Source organism: Lactuca sativa, chromosome 2 (assembly GCF_002870075.4).
Source record: "Lactuca sativa cultivar Salinas chromosome 2, Lsat_Salinas_v11, whole genome shotgun sequence".
NCBI classification, from domain to species: domain Eukaryota; kingdom Viridiplantae; phylum Streptophyta; class Magnoliopsida; order Asterales; family Asteraceae; genus Lactuca; species Lactuca sativa.
This window is the reverse complement of record NC_056624.2, coordinates 134,052,069-134,070,217: the sequence shown is the minus strand read 5'-3', so window position 1 is coordinate 134,070,217 and position 18,149 is coordinate 134,052,069. Positions and strand designations below refer to the sequence as shown.

Genomic DNA, 18,149 nt, shown 5'->3' with positions numbered 1-18,149 from the left:
ACTTTGTATGTGGAAATTATGATTTTTCGAAGATTCAATACAACAATGTGCGACATAAATCGAAATTTAAATCGGATGAGTGTTAGCCAAAACAATGTAGACGAGAGTTGAAGATGTCATACATACGAATCCGTCGAAATAAAGAGAGTCGATAACATAGTTTGTATGAAGGAGTTATGATTTTCACACAAACTTTAACAATGTAATCTCTACAAAATAGCCCACTTGTGCTGTAGGTTATATATTTACTTATGCGGTTTGTCTTGCCTCTATCTTCCCGGGACTCCTGCAGGCTAGAGAGATGGAACTACTGAAGCAGCTCCCTCTGCTTCTGGAACTGTAAAACGGTTGGGGGCAATCACTTTTTAGATCATGGCTTGTAATCCCGAAGTCTTTCCTTTAACTTTTAGCTTACCTAAGGTAATTTATTAAGATAAAAAGTATAGGATTGAGATCTGAGCAGTCATTTTTCCCCGGCTATGTTTTAGGGTGGTAATTGGTTGCTTGGTCGGGGAATCTCATTGCTATTACTCAAACAAGCATGAAATGTATGCTTTCATATTCGTCCATAGGTCAAATCGGATATGTAATGTAGCGCCCCGATTCCAGGTATGGACTTAAATAAAGAATAATTGGCCTTATGTCCTACTCGACGAGTTGGTTGCCCTACTCGTCGAGTAGCAGCGGGAATAGAACGCGTGTTTAGTGACCTACTCGGCGAGTCCACTAAGGGACTCGACGAGTAGGAACTGGCAGATGAAACCCTAAATTCTGGGGGTTTTGCACCCTATTTAAAGGATCATTGGCCTCCACCAGCCTCCCCTTACTGCTTCTTGTCCCTCTCAAACCCTAAATTGTGTGTGTGTGTGTGTTCTTTGGTGTGTTCAAGCTTGGAGGAGTGACCTTGGAGAAGGAAGCACTTGAGGTAGCAAGGAAAATCAAGGCCAAGAACTCGTGGGAAGCTAAGGGATTTTCTCAGTTATCACTCTCTGGAAGGTATTAGGCTGCTCCTTAAGCTCATTTCTCTTTTAACCTCTCTTGGATGGGTGTTATGAAGGGCTCTCCATGTTTAAGCTAAGATCTGAAGTTGTAACTTCAGATCTGGACTTCCCTTGACCTCTAGATCCATAAAGTTCCCAACTTGTACAAGGATGAGACTCTCCTAAGGTGGAAAACTCCATTAAGAGCTTAGATTGATCATTTAGGGCCTTTAGAGCCTTGCATGTGCGTAAAGTTTGCAACTTTATGTGATAAACATGCCTTAGGAGCTTGGATATGTAATTTGGGACCTTGCCATGGCTTAAAAAGCATCTGCATGGATTAAGAACTGCAAGGAATCGGCGAGTTGAATGAGAAACTCGACGAGTCTGTTGAAGATGGCCATGAACTCGGCGAGTTGGACGAACAACTCGGCGAGTTCGTTGAAGATTCCCTTGAACTCGGCGAGTTGTTAGAAGACTCGGCGAGTTGGCTAGGGTTTCTTCCAAATCTTGGCCACATATGAACTCGACGAGTTAAAAAGGGAAACTCGACGAGCCAATCAAGGATTTCACGAATTCTCGAGTTCAGGAAGGACTCGACGAGTCAGTGATCTGCACTCAACGAGTCGAGTCAACATAGACTGTTGACTTTGACTGTGGACTTTGACTTGGATCAAGGGTTGACCAGTTGAATTCTGTTGGTTTCGGGTAATTGGGAGATTTATGAAAAAGGTTGTATGGTACCTATAGGTGATGGAGTTCTTGTTGGACCCGGGAGTTGAGCTTTCTTATTTCCGATGACAGTTGCGAGGTGAGTTATCCTCACTATACTAAGGGGTATAAGGCACCAAGGCCGGCCCATTGGATATGATATCCTAGTAGTTGTATTATGTTGAGTATGAGTTAGTTATGCATGCTAGTTTGATACGCTAGAGGGTAGGTCTGTAGGACTACCTGTGATACTGATTGATTGCCTGTATGTGCATTATCTGTTAGATGTTGATATGTTATGTGCGATGGGTTGAGGTTGTACTGCTCCGTGCGGTAGCCAACAAACCCTAAAGTATTCCAGATATGAGCTGAGGGCCCGGTAGGCATTCCAGACTCATATTGAGCACTTGGGAGCATTCTAGGTATGAGCTGAGGGCCCGGTAGGCATTCCAGACTCGTACTGAGGGCTCGATGGCAATCCAGATGTGAGCTGAGGGCCCGGTAGGCATTCCAGACTCGCACTGTGGGCCCAGGAGTATTCTAGTCTGTAAAGCTGTGGACCCGTTATGTGCTGTTCTGCTCAGTTTGTTATGATATGTTATGGTGTTACATGGTTATGTGGACTGTATGTGTATCGGTATTTTGGGGGTAACTCACTAAGCTCTTGGGCTTACAATTTTAGTTTATTGTTTCAGGTACATCAGGGGATCGCGGCAAGGCGAAGGCATGATCGTACAGCTCCTCCTATTATGTTATGTTTTTGGGAAAACTCTGATATAAATGTATTTTGAAAACAAAGTTGTAATGTTTTGATGAATTCGACATGTTTTGAAAGTTTAAATTTGGCTTGAATTTTTGGGTGTTACAAGTTGATATCAGAGCCTTGGTTTGAGTGAATTGGAGGAACACTCGTGCGACTCCAGTCTCAAATCAAGGAAAGGATTTTCGAAAAGATTTTTTTCATAAAGGTTTTCAAAATAAATAAAGGAGGATGCAGGGCGTACGATCAGCTGGAGCTAGTAAGTAGACCCCAAAATACCATACAAGTTAATTGATTATATGATATGATAGAACAACATGTTAGTGCTAGGCTAGGGATCTTCAGGAATTGCATGATAGAATTGTCTGAATACATGATGCCTGCTAGCCTAGGGTTTTCCTTATGTGAGATTGACATCATTACTGTAGTTGTCTAATGTATGCATCACAGTTGTACATAATTAAGATCTTATAGCCTGAGAATGTTTGATTTGGCCTTATGTTGTGTTCTTGTTTGATTGGGAGCTTGGGGTAGGATTGGATATTCGAAAGTCTATAGGGTCTAGCGTTATGTATGGCAAGCATACATTAGTGCTGAAGGGTTGGTGGAAGTTTCATGGATAGGAGGGATTGAGTGAGACCGGGAGGTCAGTTATGAGATATTTAGCATTCCTATAGGAATGGGGATTGAGCGCTCGCCATGTTGTGCATATTGTTAGGGTGTTGTGGTGATACTTGGGACAAATATGGGTAGGTGTGGAAGGTAGTAGGGGCCCATGCTACTGAACGCACAGGACCTATACGCGTGTCAAGTAAGTCGCAATCCCTAGGGTTAGTAGGGAGTTGGCTCCTAGTGATTTATATGAATTATCTGATATCTTGTAATATGTTTCAGAATGGTGATGACGAGGCACTTCGTGGCTGGATCTGGTTCGGGATCAGGATCAGGGGACAAAGGCCAGGAGGGGCCGACAGCACCTGAGCTAGTGGTGCAAATGGGTACGGAGGAGTTGGATGCCAGGATTCGAGAGATCCTGCATGATGAGGTTCCTGCTGCATTCTGGGCTCAGTTACCAGAGATGTTCAGATCGATCAAGACCGCCATGGTGGAGTATTTTGATGAGCGCTATGCAGCCCTTGCAGAGACAGCCGCCGCAGCAGCTGCATCAGCTGTATCAGTGACGGGAGGAGGAGTTGGTAGAGGTTTTCAGTATAGGGACTTCGATAACACAAAGCCCCCTACTTTTGATGGGACGCAGGATCCCATCAAGGCTATGAGGTGGATTTCATATGTGGAGGGGTGTTTCTTCACCTGCTCGTGTCCTGCTGACCAGAAGGTCAGGTGTGCTCTGAACCTACTTAGGTCTGGGGCCAAGGAATGGTGGAGACTTGCGACTGGGTCATACTCTAATGCTCAGAGAGCTGCTGTTACTTGGGAGCAGTTCAGGGATATGTTCCGTGTCTGTTACATTCCACGGGTTGAGCGGGAGCGATTGGCACAGGAGTTTTTGAGTTTGAGACAGGATGGGGAGTCGGTGACGGAGATCACCCGGATGTTCACTGAGAGGGCGATGTTTTGCCCGAAGTTTGCTTCAGAGCAGGCTCAGATGACCCGTTATCTGAGCATGCTCAAGACGGATATCCTTCAGTTTGTGTCTACACAACGATGTGACACTCTTCTAGAGTTCCAGGAGGCCGCCAGACGGCGTGAGTTGGAGATTGAGCAGCAGTTGAGAGAACAGCGGCAAGCCCCGACATATTCTCAGCCGGCGCCGAAGCGGTCTAAGACCGCTGATACTAGGACCGGGGGTCAGCAGAGCCGCACATGTGGGAAGTGTGGCAAGGGTCATTATGGTGTCTGTCGAGCTGGTAGCGGATGCCACAAGTGTGGCAAGAAGGGGCATTACATGAAGGACTGTCTCCAGGCTGCTCCGATTCAGAGTATGAGGTTATGTTACCATTGTGATTAGGTTGGCCATTTGAAGGCCAACTGTCCGTTACTCGCCGCCAAACCGGCGCAGGCTCCAACGCCGGCTACTTTGAGGATCACGAATTGGAGACCAGTCAGGGCAGAGCCTCCAAAGGCTCAGGGTCGTGCCTTCCAGCTTACAGCGGAGGAGGCCAGAGCAGCACCAGATGTGGTTGCTGGTATGCTTCTATCCTTATCTCGTTTTCCTATATTTGTTGTATTCTTATCCGTTGCACCTGTGGTTAGGTACGTTTTTAGTGAACTCCTTGCCTGCTTTGGTCTTATTTGACTCTGGGGAGAGTCGCTCCTTCGTATCTCAGACATTTAGTAGGGAGTTCAGTGCGCCAGTCGGTGAGTTAGAGTGTCCGTTGCGAGTGTCTATCGCCAACGAACACAGGGTTTCTGCTTCTTCAGTTTATCGAGGGTGTGACTTGGAGATTTTTGGGGTGTCATTTCCGATAGATTTGATTCCGATTCCCATGGGGGAGGTATGCGTGATTGTAGGCATGGATTGGCTCAGTCGATTCGGTGCCATGATCGACTGTGAGGGGCAACGTGTAGTAGTTCGAACCCCAAGTGGGGGAGAACTGATTGTATATGGTGAGGGCACAAGAGTGGGATCAGGGTTTTGTTCAACTGCCAGGGCACGACAGTACATTCAGCACGGGTGTGCAGCTTATCTAGCGTATGTGGTAGATACGCGAGCTAGGGATCAGATTTCGGATATCCGACCTACTGGTGGTCAGGGAGTTCGCAGACGTATTCCCGGAGGAGCTACTAGGGATACCTCCGGAGAGGAAGGTCAAGTTTAGGATCGACCTGGTGCCAGGTGCGGCTCCTATTGCTAAGGCACCGTACCGATTGGCACTGCCAGAGATGAAGGAGCTATCATCGCAGCTATAGGAACTGCTGGGCAAGCAGTTCATTTGACCTAGCAGTCCTCCATGGGGAGCACTGATACTTTTCGTCCGGAAGAAGGACGGTTTGCACCGGATGTGTATCGATTACCGGGAGTTGAATAAGTTGACGGTGAAGAACCGTTACCCACTCCTGAGGATAGACGATCTCTTCGACCAGTTACAGGGTGCATCTTGGTTTTCCAAGATAGACTTGAGGTCTGGGTATCATCAGGTAAGGGTCAGAAAGGAGGACGTGGAGAAGACCGCGTTCCGAACTCGTTATGGACATTTCGAGTTCATGGTGATGCCATTTGGGCTCACCAACGCGCCAGCGGTGTTCATGGACCTGATGAATCGGGTCTGTAGACTGATGCTTGATCGCTCGGTCATAGTGTTTATAGATGATATCTTGGTGTATTCCAAGACCCGAGAGCAGCATGAGGAACATCTGTGAGAGCTGTTGGGAGTTCTGAGACGGGAACGGCTGTACGCCAAGTTCTTGAAGTGTGAGTTTTGGTTACGGGAGGTCCAGTTCCTCGGACATCTCGTTAACCAGGAGGGGATTTTGGTCGATCCGGCCAAAATCGAGGCAGTTATACAGTGGGAGGTTCTGAAATCTCCCTCAGATATTAGAAGCTTTCTGGGGTTGGCAGGGTACTACCGGAGGTTCATACGGGACTTCTCCAAGATCGCAGTGCCACTCACTCGTATGACAAGGAAGGGAGTGGATTTCCGATGGGGTCCCGAGCAACAGAGGGCGTTTGAGACCCTCCGTCAGCAATTGTGCGAGGCTCCAGTATTGGCACTCTCGGAGGGAGTCGAGGATTTTGAGGTGTTCTGTGAAGTATCCATCAAAGGTTTAGGGGCGGTCCTCATGCAGAGAGGACGAGTGATAGCCTACGCATTGCGGCAGCTGAAGCCGCATGAGACGAGATACCCTACGCATGACTTGGAACTGGGGGCGGTGGTGTTCGCCCTCAAGATATGGAGACACTACCTCTATGGGGTCCGTTGTACCATTTACACGGATCACAAGAGCTTGAGACACATCATGGATCAGCCGAACCTGAACATGAGGCAGCATAGGTGGCTGGACGTAGTCAAGGACTACGATTGCGAGATCCTTTACCATCCTGGTAAAACGAATGTAGTGGCGGACGCTTTGAGCCGCAAGTCAGCGGGGTCTTCCACCCCAACGGTATGTATGAGGATAGCAGTGGATTCTCCACTGGTGAGTTTGATCAGAGATGCCCAGGTTGAGGGCATCCGCCCGGAAAATTGGAAGCTGGAGAGGATCAAGGGCGAGAACACACAGTTTGTGCAGGATAGTCGGGGACTATTAACCCGATGCGGTTGGGTTTGGGTTCCGATGACGGGTGGGGTTAGGCAGACGGTTATGGAGGAGGCTCATAAGTCTCATTTCTCTATTCACCCGGGGCCACCAAGATGTATCGAGATTTGAGTTTGAGTTATTGGTGGCCGTGCATGAAGCGGAAAATCGCTTGGTACGTTGAGAGGCGCTTGACCTGTAGGATGGTCAAGGCCGAGCATCAGAGGCCGCATGGAAAGCTGCAGCCCCTAGAGATTCCCATGTGGAAATGGGAACAAATCACGATGGACTTTATTACCAAATTGCCGAAGACGGCAAAGGAATTTGATGCTATACAGGTCATCGTGGATCGATTGACCAAGAGCGCCCATTTCTTGGCTATACGAGAGGGCTCATCGGTCGAGAAATTGGCCGAATTGTACGTTCGGGAGATCGTGTCTCGCCATGGGGTTCCTGTCTCCATTGTCTCTGATCGAGATATTAGGTTTACCTCCCGCTTCTAGCAAAAGTTTCACGAGGAGCTGGGCATGAGGTTGCACTTCAGCACAACATTCCACCCGCAGACAGACGGCCAGAGCGAGTGGACTATTCAGACCCTCGAGAATATGTTGATGGCATGTGTCATTGATTTTGGTGGGACCTAGGACTCTCACCTACCGCTTGTGGAGTTCGCCTATAACAACAGCTGTCATTCTAGCCTTGGCGCCCCGCCATTCGAGCTGTTGTACGGGCGGAGATGTCGCACCCCAGTCTTTTGGGGCGAAGTTGGACACAGGGTGATGGGTAGTACGGAGGTAGTCTTGCAGACTACCGAAAAGATCCAGCAGGTTAGACAGTGTTTGCAGACCGCTCAGAGTCTACAGAAGAGTTATGCTGACAAACGCCGAGCCGAGTTGGAATTTCAGGTGGGGGACATGGTACTCCTGAAGGTCTCGCCCTGGAAGGGCGTGATCCGCTTCAGGAAGAGGGTAAAATTGGGTCCCCGATATATCGGGCCATTCAGGATCATTGCCAGGGTTGGCAAGGTGGCTTACCGGCTAGGGCTGCCGGAGGAGCTTAGTCGGATACACAACACTTTCCACGTTTTTCAGCTGCGAAAGTGCATCATGGATCAGGAGGCAATGGTGTCGGTCGATGATATTCAGGTCGATGAGTGCCTGAATTATGTGGAGAGGCCCGTGGCCGTACTAGAGAGAAAGATGAATATACTAAGGAACAAGGAAATACCTTTGGGGAAAGTACAATGGGAGCACCGGAAGGGGTCCGAATGGATGTGGGAGGCAGAGGCACAGATACGGGAGCATTATTCGGGACTGTTCACCGCAGCAGACTTCGAGGATGAAGTCTAGTTCAAGTGGGGGAGAATTGTAGCGCCCTGATTCTAGGTATGGATTTAAATAAAGAATAATTGGCCTTATGTCTTACTCGACGAGTTGGTTGCCCTACTCGTCGAGTAGCAGTGGGAATAGAACGCGTGTTTAGTGACCTACTCGGCGAGTCCACTAAGGGACTCGGCAAGTAGGAACTGGCAGATGAAACCCTAAATTCTAGGGGTTTTGCACCCTATTTAAAGGATCATTGGCCTCCACCAGCCTCCCCTTACTGCTTCTTGTCCCTCTCAAACCCTAAATTATGTGTGTGTGTTCTTTGGTGTGTTCAAGCTTGGAGGAGTAACCTTGGAGAAGGAAGCACTTGAGGTAGCAAGGAAAAGCAAGGCCAATAACTCGTGGGAATCTAAGGGATTTCCTCAGTTATCACTCTCTGGAAGGTATTAGGCTGTTCCTTAAGCTCATTTCTCTTTTAACCTCTCTTGGATGGGTGTTATGAAGGGCTCTCCATGTTTAAGCTAAGATCTAAAGTTGTAACTTCAGATCTGGACTTCCCTTGACCTCTAGATCCATAAAGTTCCCAGCTTGTACAAGGATGAGACTGTACCAAGGTGTAAAACTCCATTAAGAGCTTAGATTGATCATTTAGGGGCTTTAGAGCCTTGCATGTGCGTAAAGTTTGCAACTTTACGTGATAAACATGCCTTAGGAGCTTGGATCTGTAATCTGGGACCTTGCCATGGCTTAAAAAGCATCTGCATGGATTAAGAACTGCAAGGACTCGGAGAGTTGAATGAGAAACTCGGCGAGTCTGTTGAAGATGGCCATGAACTCGGCGAGTTGGACGAACAACTCGGCGAGTTCGTTGAAGATTCCCTTGAACTCGGCGAGTTGTTAGAAGACTCGGTGAGTTGGCTAGGGTTTCTTCCAAATCTTGGCCACATATGAACTCGACGAGTTAAAAAGGGAAACTCGATGAGCCAATCAAGGATTTCATGAATTCTCGAGTTCAGGAAGGACTCGACGAGTCGGTGATCTGCACTCAACGAGTCGAGTCAACATAGACTGTTGACTTTGACTGTGGACTTTGACTTGGACCAAGGGTTGAGCAGTTGAATTCTGTTGGTTTCGGGTAATTGGGAGATTTATGAAAAAGGTTGTATGGTACCTATAGGTGATGGAGTTCTTGTTGCACCCGGGAGTTGAGCTTTCTTATTTCCGATGACAGTTGCGAGGTGAGTTATCCTCACTATACTAAGGGGTATAAGGCACCAAGGCTGGCCCATTGGATATGATATCCTAGTAGTTGTATTATGTTGAGTATGAGTTAGTTATGCATGCTAGTTTGATACGCTAGAGGGCAGGTCTATAGGACTACCTGTGATACTGATTGATTGCCTGTATGTGCATTATCTGTTACATGTTGATATGTTATGTGGGATGGGTTGAGGTTGTACTGCTCCGTGCGGTAGCCAACAAACCCTAAAGTATTCCAGATATGAGCTGAGGGCCCGATAGGCATTCCAGGCTCATATTGAGCACTTGGGAGCATTCTAGGTATGAGCTGAGGGCCCGGTAGGCATTCCAGACTCGTATTGAGGGCTCGATGGCAATCCAGATGTGAGCTGAGGGCCCGGTAGGCATTCCAGACTCACACTGTGGGCCCAGGAGTATTCTAGTCTGTAAAGCTGTGGACCCGTTATGTGTTGTTCTGCTCAGTTTGTTATGATATGTTATGGTGTGACATGGTTATGTGGACTGTATGTGTATCGGTATTTTGGGGGTAACTCACTAAGCTCTTGAGCTTACAATTTTAGTTTATTGTTTCAGGTACATCAGGGGATCGCGACAAGGCAAAGGCATGATCGTACAACTCCTCCTATTTTGTTATGTTTCTGGGAAAACTCTGATATAAATGTATTTTGAAAACAAAGTTGTAATGTTTTGATGAATTCGACATGTTTTGAAAGTTTAAAGTTGGCTTGAATTTTTGGGTGTTACATGTAATTATTGGAATAATTGTTGGAGACTCAAATGATGGATATGCAAGCATGATAGCTTATATGTTGTTCTATATCTCCATGAATCTATGAACTTTTGCTTGCATTGTCTTATTTGGTCTACGTACCGGAACTGAGAACATTCGAGATTATGCAGGATTATACAAGAAAGATCCTTTTTGGATCTCTCTTTAGCCCTATGTCTCTTATCCCCGGGAGGTCTTCCTCCATTAGAAGGTTTTTTTTGGAAAACTCTATTTATTCTGGTGTGGATGGCATGCAGGCCTATATTTCTTGGTTTTAATAGGACTCCTTACAAGTGTTGTTTCTATCTACTATTATCCAAAAATAATCAAGTTACTAATGACTGGACGAAACCAAGAAATAACACCTCACGTGCGAAATTATAGAACTTCCCCTTTAAGATCAAACAATTCCACCGAATTGAGTATGATTGTATGTGTGATAGGATCTACTATACCAGGAATATCAATGAATCCAATTATTAAAATTGCTCAGGATACCCTTTTTTAGTTTCTAGGGTCTATTTCTTAGTTCATGATCCCTCTTACTAATTGGAATCAAAGAATTAGTAGATCTCTTCTGCCCAATAAACCCCAATTTAAAATAGAGTGTGAATTAGCTGTTGAGGTCTAAAGAAAAGTTGTACTTAGAATTACCTATGTGTGGATAAAAAAAAAAATAAGAAAACGAAGCTCGTATGCGGAAGTTATGGTTTTATGAAGATTTTTGAAAATACATGCTCGTGATGATGTGACATCATCGGAGTGCGCCATGTGGCGAAGAGAGGGCCGATATTCTAAATGACACGTCGACATGGAACCATGAGATTCGGACATGTGGATTCATTTCACATTGACATGTGGCATGGTCGAAAGCTGTACCCAACCAGACAATGTGGACCAAGGAAGTGACGACACATGGCAGAGTCTAGCAGGAGCAACATTGCTAAGGTGCAGCGTGCTCCAATAGATAGACGCGACACGCCCTGTAATATTTCCTATAAGTGGAGCCAAAATCTGCCTCATTTTATCACCATTCAATATCTCTCTCTCAAACATTTTCCTCCCCTGAAATCCGAGCTTTTCGAAGCTTCGAAGCACTTTAGCAAGGCTCTGAAGTATCTTGAAGCTCAACGAATAGAAGCTTTCGGGTCAAATTTTTGCATATAACTTCCCAGTTTTTGCCAGAAAATCTGTAAGTTAATGTGCACTTACTATGCTTTAAATGTAGCTTATGTTTAAGTTTATTATTGTTAATATGAACCTATAAACAATATTTATGAATGATTCCATTTCATAATACCGAATGATTTACAAACGGATCCTACCGCCAATATGATCTTACCTGGTTGTTCCTTATTTGATAGATGTCGATGTATTCATTAGGATTGCTGAGGAATACGGGAAATAATGTAAATATGAATGAGTATTGAAGCATAGTAATATTCATTTTTAAGGATAAATTGAAGTGATTAGTAGAGGAGGTAGCTTTCCTGAGGATCTTCCACCTTAATCATGTGAGTGTATAGTTAGTTTCATTAAAATGATATTAATACAAGTATTATTAAAGGTGTTAAATATCTATTGAAAGTTTATATATGAATTATGTGCTTATTGACTGGAATAAGTGTTAAATGTATATTTGATAATATACTATATGTGAACCGTGAACCGATATGGTTATATATATATATATATATATAAATATATATATATATATATATATATATATATATATATATATATATATATATATATATATATTATATTATATTATAACATGATAATAACAGAAGTATTATTTATGTGAAAATAAATGTATATTAATACCTAATACTATGTGTTAAATGTATACACTAGATTAGGATAGTGTTGCCTAAACCAAGTTGGTATTGTGAGTTGATTATAAGAATTGTAGTCTTATAAAGGATGCTTAGTTTGGGTTAAGTTGAACCTTGGGATGATTATGGGTATCATAACCGTGTTTAGTTATACCCTAAAACTTAAAAGAGATGTTTAGTTCAATTAAGTTTGGATATTAGGCATCATCTTATCAAGGAAGTGTGTGATCTGGGAACGAAGAGTAGAAATATGTTTGATGATTTTGATGATCGGTGGGGTACGCTATAAATACAAGAGTGCTATATTAGTATTACCCTTCCTTCTTCCTTATGGATGATCAATGAGGCACGTTAGGTACATGAGAACTATATTAGTATTCTCCCTCCTTTTCTTCTGATGTGCATTATGTGTTATCATTTATGAAGTGATCGGATGAGCTTCGTGTGTCAACATTTACATTTACAAAGTGACTAGATAAACTTCACAGACTACCGGATAGGGTGTGGCTATATCGGACCACTGCTAGCTATGACTGAGCAATGTAGACCGCCAGATAGAGTGTGTTTGAGGCTAGACATGTCTAAGTCATCTAGCAGAGTATATATGACCACCTCAGACTTAACTATCTTGTGGTGCTAATGAAGAGAGGTTCATTTGAGTACTCCATTCATCTCATTTGTTGTCTTTATTGATCCTCGCCTTCTACCAAGGAATCCCTAAAGTAGCATAGTCAACTTGTTACTCATAGTAATTCTTCTTATAGATCTTGTACGATCGTTGTATACGATCAGTATGTGAGGATCAACGAGATGGGGTAGATTGTCTTATATATATACATATATATATATATATATACACACACACACACACACATATATATATATATATATATATATATATATATATATATATATATATATATATATATATATGTGTGTGTGTGTGTGTGTGTGTGTGTGTGTGTATTGATGATAATAGTTGGTTTTGCAGGTTTGAGATATACGATTTATTATCATGAAGTTTTTATGGGATTGAAAACCCTATGCATCTCACCAATTTTCCCATCCTAACCCACTCAATGTTTATGCATCATACGTAGCAGTGTTAAGACTATTTAAGATTCAAATAGGATGATGAGTGATTGAAGAGAAGACCTGCATTAGTGTTTAGGGCAGTTATTTCTTTACGTTGTAACATAATTTGTGTATGGATTATGACATCCTTAGAGTTTTTGATATTTTGGTACAATCAATTGTAATGAAATTATTGTAATATAGTGGGAATTTCCGCAAATAAAATATATTCTGAGTTTTGAAAGCGTAAAGAAATTTTTTTCGGTTCTGAAAATTGGAGATGTCACAGTAGGTATCAGAGCATTAGTTTAAGAGAACTAGGAATGATGAGGATTTCTAGAATTAAAATTAGATGGCAGGTGATGGCGGTGAGACATGTGTCTAGAATATTTTAGGTTGTAAAGCTAAATAGACACAAGCACTAGGGTACTTTAAGGTATATGCCTTAATAAGTATTATGTGCTAATAAGATTTATTTTATAGAATTCTTTAGGTTGAATACCCTACTTGCTATGATGTGCACTAGCATACTTTAGGAGAGATGCCTTATATGCTAATATGTTATTGACGATATGAATTATAGCATGCCTTAGGTTGCTTACCTATAATACTATTAATTGAAGAGATTTAATGTCTATTTCTAACCTTGGTTTGGAAGAAGAAATTTTATGTGTTTAGGATTCCAAACGTATACATACTATATTAGAACTGACATATAATTTTTCAAGTAGATAAGAAGAGTTATGATAGTTGACATTAATAACTTTTTAAAATACTACCTATCGAGTGACATCGTAAATAATGCATTAATACCTATAGAGTGGTATCATAGCTTTAGAGTACATTTGATGATAGTAAATTTAGAGGAATATTGTATGCATGAAGTGCATTTTCAACTAATGAGACGATAGAACTTTGACATGATCTACGAATTTGTTCCACCACCTGACGATTCAGTCATTAACCAGATTGAAGCAGTGATTTCTTAAGGAGTTAGAGGAACTAAAGATGGTGATAAATGCTTTGACGATATTGAACTTATGGTTATGCCAGATTATAAGAATTCAAGGAAGATGAAAGGAAAGGCTAACAAAGTTTTTAGTATCAATAGGTTGAGACCTTGTCTATCGTTGCAATTTAGTATGTAGTTTGAGTAGTGTGTTAAGAGCTGATCTATACCATATACAAGAAGCTTTGACTTAGTATTTAATAATACTGAGTGGTAGTTGACTTCTATCACGTACTTACATGGACTCCTTGATGTGTTAATCCGACTTTAACAAACATGATTAGGATGGTGAAAATAGTAATTAGGTTGTAAAATTCTTGTGAACTTACTTATCTAAAATAAAGTTAGAATATTTAGCTGAAGAGGCGCTACACCCATAGTATTGCACAAGAAGAGATGTTTGTGTCAAGAATGAAAGAGAACCACGCTGAAGCTAGTAGAAGATGCTGAGATGCAACTGAAATGCAGACTTTCTAGGATCGACTCCTATGAAGTAAACGTGATAGATATGAAGGTGAGAGGTATACTTGTAGGATTAACTGTTGGATTAATGTCTAAGTCCATAACTATAATTGGTAAGACTTGACCCGACCTGGCATGGTCCATTTGGGTTGCATGGCATCATGCATTTGGATAGACTTTAATGAGAGAAATAACACTTAAGGTTGGTTAATATATTATAAGTTCTAATATATTAATAAGATTATTTAATTAGCATTGATCAAGAATTAGTCTAGGATTAATTAAGTGATCAAAAGAAGACTAATTATATATATGGGTTGATTGTGTAAATCATCCATACTTATATAGTGGGCTGATGCTCCATGGATTATCTAGTTGGGCTAAAACACATATGATGCTCCATGGTGTTTTTGTACCCATGGATCATGGAAATGAAAGGCCATGTTAATTAGGGTTTACATGGTGTAACCCTAACTATATATGCATCTTATTCTTGACCACAATCGGCACTAGTGTGTGTAATAGAAGGGCTAGCCGATTTTCATGAAGTGTCTCAAGTTATTCCAAATGTATTTGGTGTTGTGTGAACCATTTGATGTGTCACACTTGAGGCACTTGGCACTCAAGCTTCATGAAGACTTTCTACATGAAAGAGGTATGTATTCTATCTTGTTATATTCATTGTTTTGTATGCTAGATTAGGATAATACCTTGGATGTTCATATTTGTATGTATAATAGAGAAAACATAGATCCAAGGTATTTAGGGTTGCATGTACACTTAGGAGTGTTAGAATGCTCAAAACCCAACATTGGTATCAGAGCCTAGGCTTGTTTTCTTGTTATACTTGCAAAAGTAGCTGAAAAATCGAGTTTTGATGCTGTCTACCCAATAGACTCGCCGAGTCCATGAATGGACTCGCCGAGTCTAAGGCAAAATGCATCCAACTCGCCGAGTTGGTTCGTGCACTCGACGAGTTGGACCCCCAGACAACATAAATTTGACTTTTTTTTGCTGGAATTGGACTAGGAACATTACCCTAAGATGTTTTTGGACTTATAAACTTTTTTTTTGATGTGGTAATGTTCATGCTAATCCAATTTCAAAGGTAATTGTCAATAGATTCATGTTTTGTATTAGTTTAAGGTTTAGACTAATTACATGAAAAAGTTTGATTTGAATTATCTTATGCTTATGAGTTGCTTAGATTAATAGAAAAGTTGAGTGAAATAGTTGTTTTCAATCCAAATTAATCTAAGAGTTGATTCTAAAATGTTTTTTTATAACTTGTCCTCAAGTTATATGAAGAGTCACATTTAAGTTTCATAAAACTCATAAAAGTTGGCAAAGGTTACAAAATGAAGAGTCTAGTTCTAATTATATGGTTTTATGACTCCATAACTTGTCCTCAAGTTATGGAGGACCAAGAGTCTCTTCATTAAATAATAAATAAAAAAAGTGTAACCTTAATTAATTCCATAAGTTATAAAATAAAGATAAGTTCATTTTTTTATTAGTTTAAAGTCTTCCATAACTTGTCCTCAAGTTATGGAACTTGAAGAGTTTTTGGATTAAAACTAGTTTAAACACATAAGTTATGGAATTAATTAGTTTTGAATAGTTTCAAAACTTGCCCTCAAGTTTTGGAATTCGAAAAGTTTTCACTTATGAATACTTTAATTCCAAGTTAGCCCTTAGAATTTTAAAAGTTAAAATTCAAACCTTATACTTTATAATATTATAAGTTAATAATATTTATATATATGTATAAGAGTGAAGTCATTCTTACCATTAGTATGCCTAATTCACGAAGCCAGTCTATAAGGGGGGTATAAGGTTACTGCCTATAAAATGGCAGTTTAATGGGTGTCCACTCTCACCCACCGCTTCCTTGACTGGTGGAGGGTCGTTAGCCAAACGGGTAGGACAAGGACTATAATTCTCCCTTCATTAAAAGTATTAATGATAAATACTAAGTAACTAAAGTCTTAATAATACCCAATCTTAGTTACTTAGGAAAATGTGAATAAGGTGCTGATCCATGAAATTACACTTTGCACTTTGTTTAAGTCGATTAGTGGAGCGTGTGTGGTTAACCGGCACACTAACTCGTATTTAACAAGGTAGGCAAAGGCTAACTTAATGTTTATCATAGTATCGATGGAGCGTGTGTGGTTAACCGACACATCGATTGAGGGGTAAACACTTAAGGGTACTAAGTAATTTGCATGGTTACTTCACACCTTGTTTTGTGATCCTCGGCATCCCAGTCACAAAACCTGAAGGGTACACTCGAGATTGAAACATGCCATTGAACAGTTCAATGATTCTCAAAGATCTAGGAGTTTCAAAACCAATTAAAACCTAATAATACATTTCGTTTATCTTGGTAGAAATTGGTGAATCGTCATTCACCTACCTTTAAATATTTTATAGCTTGGATTACGACATCCCTCTTCTAAGTTATAAAATAGTTTGTTGGGTCCAAGCCTTAATATTTCATATTGGGTGTCATATTAAGGACTTTAAATCAACTATCTTGAATATCTCCCAAAAGATATCTAGTTCAGACATCTATGATCTTCCCAAATATCTTGGAACTTCACTTCTTCCACCTCCTCCAATTATTCTCCCTAACCCACAAGTTCAAGGTCACTCAAGCCCTATTGGCAAGGCAAGGTCTAGGTGTGATCACATCTTGGAGAGTAAGTCACATACTGACAAGCCGGGAGAGTTGGGTGTCAAAGTCTTAAGAAAGTTAGTGGTTCAATCACTTCCTAAGTCACATAGTGAGTTCCTTGGGACTCCTATGAAACAGACTATGACAAGACCCTTAATGATCTTATCTTTTTCTTGTGCTGCTAAATCAGAAATGATTTAGTGTACTAGTAAAGCAAATTTGATTAGGAGATAAACTTCCCAAAACTTTATGGACAGGGACAATAGTGACACAGGAAATCCAGAAAAGCATTCTCTTCCCAATGGAAAGGGATCATCCATAGTCAACTCGGTTGACCAAATGGTAAAGAGAAAGGCTAAGTCTGAGATAGTCCCATGTACTATTACCTAAGGGTCCATATGGTCCTATTGCCAAAAGGAAAGGGCATTGGTTGCGAAGCTGTCAATTTTACCTGAAAGATCATAAGGCTAGTAAAGTCAATAAGTTTCACTCTATTTCAGGTAAGGTCCACTATCTAACTCGGTTAAGTTTCTATTCTGAGATTCTTATTACAAGATGTGACTGGGTCACATGTTGATGTTTAAGAATCAAAGGGAAAGTGAAGGAAACTTAAAGAAATAGTATGTTGAATCTGATCGCGAAGATGGATTTCTATCGCTTGATTGAAGATTGGATTCTTGAGCTACTCTTAGGAGTTATGATAGATTGCTAGGGAACAAGTAATAACATAGTTTTCATTTCAAGTTACATTGTAAGGAAAAGGTTTTTTCCGCATTTTAAAATAAATAAATGTTTGTTTTACTTTATTTTTATCTCCTTACAATGGCATTCATGAAAACTTGATGTTTGTATATTTATAGCAATATTGGAAATATGAATTTGATTCTTTCATTTGTGGTAGTGTCTAGATTTACCATATAAGGAAAAATTCTCATCACCCAAGTTTCAATTGGACTGGAACTTGGAATCATGCAAGTTGTATAGCATGATGGATGAGAACTTTCAAGCATTGGAAAAATTAAGACTAACTACTTGCTCACATGGATGTGTGAGTCAAGTGAAGGACTAAGGGATCGAGTACACA

The 18,149-nt window shown here is 41.4% G+C and overlaps 1 pseudogene; it reads left to right on the top strand.

The window, feature by feature from the left end:
- Window positions 1-372: 372 nt before the first annotated feature.
- LOC122196616 (NAD(P)H-quinone oxidoreductase subunit 2 A, chloroplastic-like) lies at window positions 373-10,510 on the top strand (annotated as a pseudogene).
- Window positions 10,511-18,149: the final 7,639 nt, after the last annotated feature.